The sequence below is a fragment of the Priapulus caudatus genome, unplaced genomic scaffold, assembly GCF_000485595.1.
Source record: "Priapulus caudatus unplaced genomic scaffold, Priapulus_caudatus-5.0.1 Scaffold451, whole genome shotgun sequence".
NCBI classification, from domain to species: domain Eukaryota; kingdom Metazoa; phylum Priapulida; class Priapulimorpha; order Priapulimorphida; family Priapulidae; genus Priapulus; species Priapulus caudatus.
In genome coordinates, this window is record NW_014577512.1 from 159,060 (window position 1) to 166,559 (window position 7,500).

The window sequence follows — 7,500 nt, forward strand, 5'->3', positions numbered from 1 at the left end:
ACACACACACACACACACACACACACACACACACACACACACACACACACACACACACACACACACACACACGAATAGCGTGAATCTTCGCTCGCAATTTTCACTGATAACATTAATTTTGTATAAGCTTGTATAGTTAGGCTCATATTACTACTTCCATGTAAATAGCGAACAGACGTGTAGCATGGCTAAATGGGCAGATGCCGAGTTATTATACTTACCGAGAGCAAGGAGTAGAAGGGCGGCAGGGACGCCAAAAGCCAGAGCATAGCAGTCGTCGTCAAAGCATTGCACGTTACCTGGATGTAAGAAGACGATGAGAGCTAGGCTATGGCATCGATGACGTAATAGACATAAACAAAGCGCATAGGTTCAATATTTATTCGTTTTTGTCGGTAACTGGAATCACCGATCATATGGAATCTTAGATTTTCTTTATGGACAGAAACCTTACTATATAATATAATATATATATGAATTTATTAATCATTATTATTGATTAAATGGTGATACATTGGAAAATGTGAGAGGATCCGCAGGCTCCCCGTCTGTAGAAATCAGTATAATTGTGGAATAGTTTCACCGTATAGATGATAATATGTATAGATATAATATGTATACATAATAATCTATATATTAAATAGATTATGTAGATGTGTACATGGACATGCTTACTTCGAAAGATCGGCGTTAGAAATGTTGAAAGCAGACTGCCCAAGTTAATGGACATGTAGAAGATGTAGAAGAAACTCTTGAGCTGCTGCTCCTGCCCTTGGCAGAACTGGTCCCCTCCGAATGCGGATACGCACGGCTTGATGCCTCCAGTTCCCAGCGCAATCAGCAGTAGTGCTATCATTGGTCCAACTCTGCATAACAGCACCGACTATTAACAAGATGATAAATAACACTTTAGGATTAATCCCAATAAAGTCTAATAACTCTTATGCCCTTGAGAAAAGCACTTTACCCTCAGTCGACACCTGCTGTACATGTTTCGTCTGACACATTGCCGAATGTGTTCATGTATAATAAACACAAAAGCATAAGCGTGTTGCGTGCACACACAGTTTAGAGCGGGTCAACTTAGTGCGAGCTAACTTGGCTCGCCTTGATTTGCGGGGCCAGATTAGTCCGGACTAGCGCGTATTTAGAGCGGGATAGCGTGTACACACTGCAAAAATTTGGCCCTCGCCAGGCCCGGACTAGTTTGATATGGATCATGGTATCAAATTTGCAGTAGGTGGTAATAGTATAGTATATACTTAATACGCTCTTGGTATAATACAATAACTACCGTTAACTACTTAGTGCCATTAATATACGTATTTGTGTACATATACATATTTGATAATAATTTATCGTTAAATTACAACACGTACTTTACCAATAAAAATATGTCAGTACGTATTACATATAAATTCTAATAAATTCGCCGACAGATCACATTTAACAATAATTTGTTTATTGTGGTGATTCCTTAACCGCCACCATCGTGTGATATTTGTGCTCGGCAGGTTATTTTCAGCACATATTTAGTAATATTACGTGTTACGACCTGGTATAAATAGCAGACGATAAGCGGCGTTATTCGTTATTAGTTAAACTGAAACGCAGTTTTGTGTAGAAATGATGGTGTGAAACTAATTACCTTAGTGACGCGTCGCCATTTTTCGTTTTCGCCAAATCATCCAGATACTATCAAAATATATTTAGAATTAACAAAACAAACATAATTCGATTTAAAATCTATAATTAGATAAAATTTGCCCTCGTATACACCACAGTGAAATTAACTCACAATTAACTTAAATTACACCGCACACAGTTAGTGTGCAACGTTTACGCATCAGTACGTACATAATATTTATGGCATTGGCACATACAACTGACAATGTCTGACTAAAAATGTCTGCTGGGAATTTACGTTCGTTTTTCTCCTGACCCAAACCGTCGCACCATATTTTATTCTGTGTATGATGCAATCGCCTAGATATCATTTCGCTAATGTCGTTGAAGTAAAGAAACGGTAGGATCATAGCATAGTAATTCAGCTCAGATGACTGCACTCACGCTGAATGCGGTGATACCGGTGATCGTGTAGGTTTCCTCGTCGAAATCTTCTCCGATGATGACGGACCAGCCGGTCCCTCCCTCCGCTGCCTTAAAGACAAGCTGCTTGCTATCACCAGGATAAGGGCAACCATCTGCCCATGACATAATGAACGTCTGACTCGTTTTCTCCCTGATAGTAACATGTTCCGTCTAGAGAAAAACAGGTACCAAATAGCAATGAATGCCTGTGTGGATACGAACCCAATCCTTGTCGGATTGATGACGTAAATAATAGCATAGTTTTTAAGATCACAAGAGAGGACTTTCATTCTCATGATTGCCTTTTACTTGTTATTCAATATTATGTTTATACTCGATGTATATTTACTTAGCAGCGTTCTGTTACATCTATCATCACCACCAACACCACTGCCACCACTACCATCACCCCAACCAACACCGTCACCACTGCTCCCACGCTAACACTACCACCACAGCCACCGCCGCCGCCACCGCTACCGCCACTGCCACCAACGCTGCCACCACCATCACACCAACCAACACCGTCACCACTGCTCCAACGCTAACACTACCACCACCACAGCCACCGCCGCCGCCACCGCTACCGCCACTGCCACCAACGTTGCCACCATGCATCATCACACCAACCAACACCGTCACCACTGCTCCCACGCTAACACCACTACCACAGCCACCGCCGCCGCCAACGCTACCGCTACCGCCACTTCCAGCACCGTCACCACCACAATCCCGACGACGACCACCTCCACTAACAACAACAACAACAACAACAACAACAACAACAACAACAACAACAACAACAACAACAACAACAGCAACAACAACAACAGCAGCAGCAGCAGCAACAACAACAACTAGCAACAACAACAAAAACAACAACAACAACAACAACAACAACAACAACAACAACAACAGCAGCAGCAGCAAAAACAACAAATAGCAACATCAAAAACAAGAAAAGCGCGTTATATGCCCTCTACTGTTATTACACCAGATTATCGTTTTACCGTTCCTGTCGGTAGGCTGAATTGCTTGAATGCTTCCGGGTCGGATACGATGCTAACGTTACATGGGGCCACATTCATGAACTGTACGCGCACCTCCGTCTGGGGTATCACGACCAAACTCTTCTGTAAACGTTGTCAACAGCTCGGTTGCATACACACTTTTTTGTACAAAATTCATATCTACATTTATACATCTATATTCCAGATTGTTGCCCAAAAATTGCTAGCGCGGAATATATCACTTATTTCGTTTTTTTCAATGCCTACTTCTAACTAATATATATATATATAAATATATATATATATATATGCATATACTTATAATACTATACTTATACAACTACACGATAAACGATTGTTGGTTTATTTCGTTCTTAAAGAGGATAGATACGTATTTTGCAGTTCATGAGGATATGTTACATATGCATGTGTCTAAATTTACAAGTGTTATATAATGACTTCTTACGTCGACTTGGAGCTGTACGAATGCTGTGATGACGAACGCCGTACCGGCTAAAAACATGCCTGCAGCCAGTCTCTGCAAAGGGCTAAACACAGAAACAAAGCATGCTATTAGCGGTATATCTAATATCTGTAATACTCATCGTGTAGTAACGATATTACTGTACAGTTCGGCGGTTGTTTCGTCTCCGCCGCCGCCGTAGTTAACTTCATAATCATTGTTCATGATGAAATATCAGCAGAGTGTACTGGCTTCAAAACGTCGAGTAGAGTAACGTACATGCTGTTTACACGTTTATAACGATTGATTAAATATGTTAAGTTAAAGGATTAAACAAAGCCAGTGGTTTATTATTTATCAGATAAATGCTTTGCTCACACGTGCTTTTGTGCTTATAGTAATGCCACGCGCCGATCAAAATGTTTTTTGTGTGTGATATTAGTTCGAATTGCTACAATTAGTACGCGATACACATGCGTCGCCACATGTCAACGTCAGTGTCCAGAGCTGTTGCTTGGAACGTACCCACAGGCACTTGGAGGTTTCAATAAAAATATAATGCTAAATAAATACGAAATCTATTTACTACCAAAGTCTTCATGTTTCTCTACTCCTACTACTACAATTTCCTGTAAATCGCTGCAAATGCTCCTCTCTGAAACACACATGTACACCGCACACACGCTGCCGCCCACTGACATATATATCAAGAGTAGATAATAACACGGCATTTACAGGAAGTTGTAGTAGTAGGATAGATAAACATGAAGACTTTGGTAGTAAATAGATTTCGTATTTATTTAGCATTATATTTTATTGAAACGCTGAAGGTGCCTGTGAACGTACCTGTTTGGAATTGTAGCTTATTCAGGGCACGGATAAACAGCTACTTCAAAGATAGGAATTAGCACAACGATAAGCAGCGGGTTAAGTACCTGTAAGAAAAGAGAGGGCATTTATGTAAAATCACACACGCGCGTGCGCGCACGTACGCACGTACGCACACACACACACACACACACACACACACACACACACACACACGCGCGCGCGCGCACGCACGGACGCACGGACGCCACGCGCGCACACACCACATACCATGCACACACACGCGCACGCGCACACGCACACGCACACGCACACGCACACGCACACGCCACACGCACACGCACACGGACACGCACACGCACACGCACACGCACACGCACACGCACACGCACACGCACACGCACACGCACACGCACACGCATGTATATATATATATATATATATATATATATATATACATATATCCTAGCAGGTAGCCCATTGTCCCAATTGTCCTACTCATTAAAATAAATGCATTTTCGCTTTTGTAACCAAACCGATCGTGTAACCTATCCTTCGAAAACCATACTTACGTGCATCTGGTCAGGCTTTAGATCGAATGCACTGTCACCAAACGTGCCATCCATCTTGGCGGCCTGAAGCACCCATTCTAGAACCCTATGGGTATTTAATAATTTAAATATAATAAAATATAAACAATTAAAAATTAATTGGGCTATCAGAGCAAGATTGATAGTAAATTAATTAAAGTGCTACAACATGTGTAACGTTGAGGTTGTCAAATACATTAATATATAACAGATGATAGATGATAGATGACAGATGACAGATGACAGATAATAGATGAGTTGTTGATTTTGTAAAGGATTCGCGGATTTTAACATATTTTTACGTAGTATATTATTTATAATCATTACGTGTTTGTGAAGAACATCAACCGGTGTTGTACTAACTAGAGACGACTGCACACTAAACACACAATGTCTCACTTGCTGATCGAACACGCGCCCAGAAGACGCGGAGCGGTAGAAACAGAACGAGTACGTCGGAACACGGCTTTTAGATCACCGATAAACTTTTCCTAAAATTAGAAAATTAATACGTCCCGTCCGCCCATGTTTTTAGGCCGAAAACCAACCGTCGTAAGAATCGCGATGTAGTTAAACACAATTTAAATAATAACGATAGAGAATTATTAATTACTGATTAATTATTCAGCTTGTATTTGTAATTAACAGCTACGTCAAAATTATTCACTCACTTAGTACACAGCTTTTCTTTTTTTCATTGTAGTTCATTGTTAGTTAGAACAGAGGTATGTAATACCACAGATGTGAGTTTGTATATATGTATATATATATATATAATTATATATATTTGTATGTCTGTGTGTGTACGTTGCGTGCGTGCGTGCGTACGTGCGTGCATTCGTGCGTGTGTGGGTGTGGTGTGTGTGTGTGTGTGTGTGTGTGTGTGTGTGTGTGTGTTGTGTGTGTGGTGTGTGTGTGTGAGTGTGTGTGTGTGTGTGTGTGTCTGTGTGTGTGTGTGTGTGTGTGTGTGTGTGTGTGTGTGGTGTGTGTGTTGTTGTGTGTGTGTGTGTGTGTGTATGTGTGTGGTGTGTGTGTGTGTGTGTGTGTGTGTGTGTGTGTGTTGTGTGTGTGTGTGTGTGTGTGTGTGTTGTGAAAGTACTAACATCATATTTATCTGCAGCGTAATCCAGCCAGTGATCTTTCTTCTCCGTTCCGCATTTCATTTTCTGTCCAAGGGCGTGCTATAACACACATACATAGGCTTATCGATAGGCTTATAGGCTCAACGACTGTCTAAATGTTACGGCCGCGGAAACAATACAAGAATTGCTCAAATATAACTTTTCATATACTAGAAAAGTAATTTTCGCTCTGAACAAATTGCGACAATGAAGTGGCGGACGCAAACACATGCAGGCACACATGCAGCGCGCACACGCACACGCACCGCACACGCACATACACGTACGCACGCAGGCACGCACAGCACGTGCACACACACACACACACACACCACACACACACACACACCACAACACACACACACACAACACACACATCATATACACATGGCATGTTTTTTGTTTCATAATTCGATTATTGTTTTATGGTTGATTTTATCACATATAACATTCGATTTATCACATATAACTTCGATTTATCACATATAACATTTGATTTATTGCATATAACATTTGCATTTATCGCCATATAATATTATGAATTATTTAATCATATGTTATATGCAATAAATCGACAATAATTCCCTGTTTTAAAATGTTTCACATTATTTGATTTTATATCAGAAATAGAATCAAAACCATTCGATTATGGCATCAAACCATTCGGTTTTGGAATCGAATCATTCGATCTGCGAATCGAATCATTCGCATCTCCGAATCGATCATTCGATCTGCGAATCGAACCATTCGATTCTGGAATCGAATCATTCGATTCACGGATCGAATGCTTCGATTCACGGATCGAATGATTCGATTCACGGATCGAATGCTTTTGATTCACGGCAGATCGAATGATTCGATTCACGGATCGAATGATCGATTCACGGATCGACTGATTCGTTCACGCAGATCGAATCGATTCGATTCACGGATCGAATGATTCGATTCACGGATCGAATGCTTCGATTCACGGATCGAATGATCGATCAAACGAATGGTTCGATTCACGGATCGAATGCTTCGATTCACGGAATTACGTGCTTTCCGGCTGGCGGCTCTGTCCCGAGCCACGGCTCACTTTGATCTCGGGCCGACCGCTGACCTTCCGTCTCTGTTTTGTACATTCCCCCTGACACCGGTTGCGTTCCCGCCATCGACATCACTTCCCTGGCGTGTGGGATTTGCCTGCTTACAATATATTGTGCATTCTGCGGGCCGGCGGGTGAGCAAAAGACGCCTCGATCGCTCCCTCCCTCTCTCCCTCTCTCACTCACTTACCACCTCGACCCCGACCCATCCCTCCCTCCCTCCTCTCATTCACTCACCACCTCGATCCCTCCCTCCCTCCCTCCCTCCCTCCCTCCCTCCCTCCCTCCCTCCCTCCCTCCCTCCCTCCC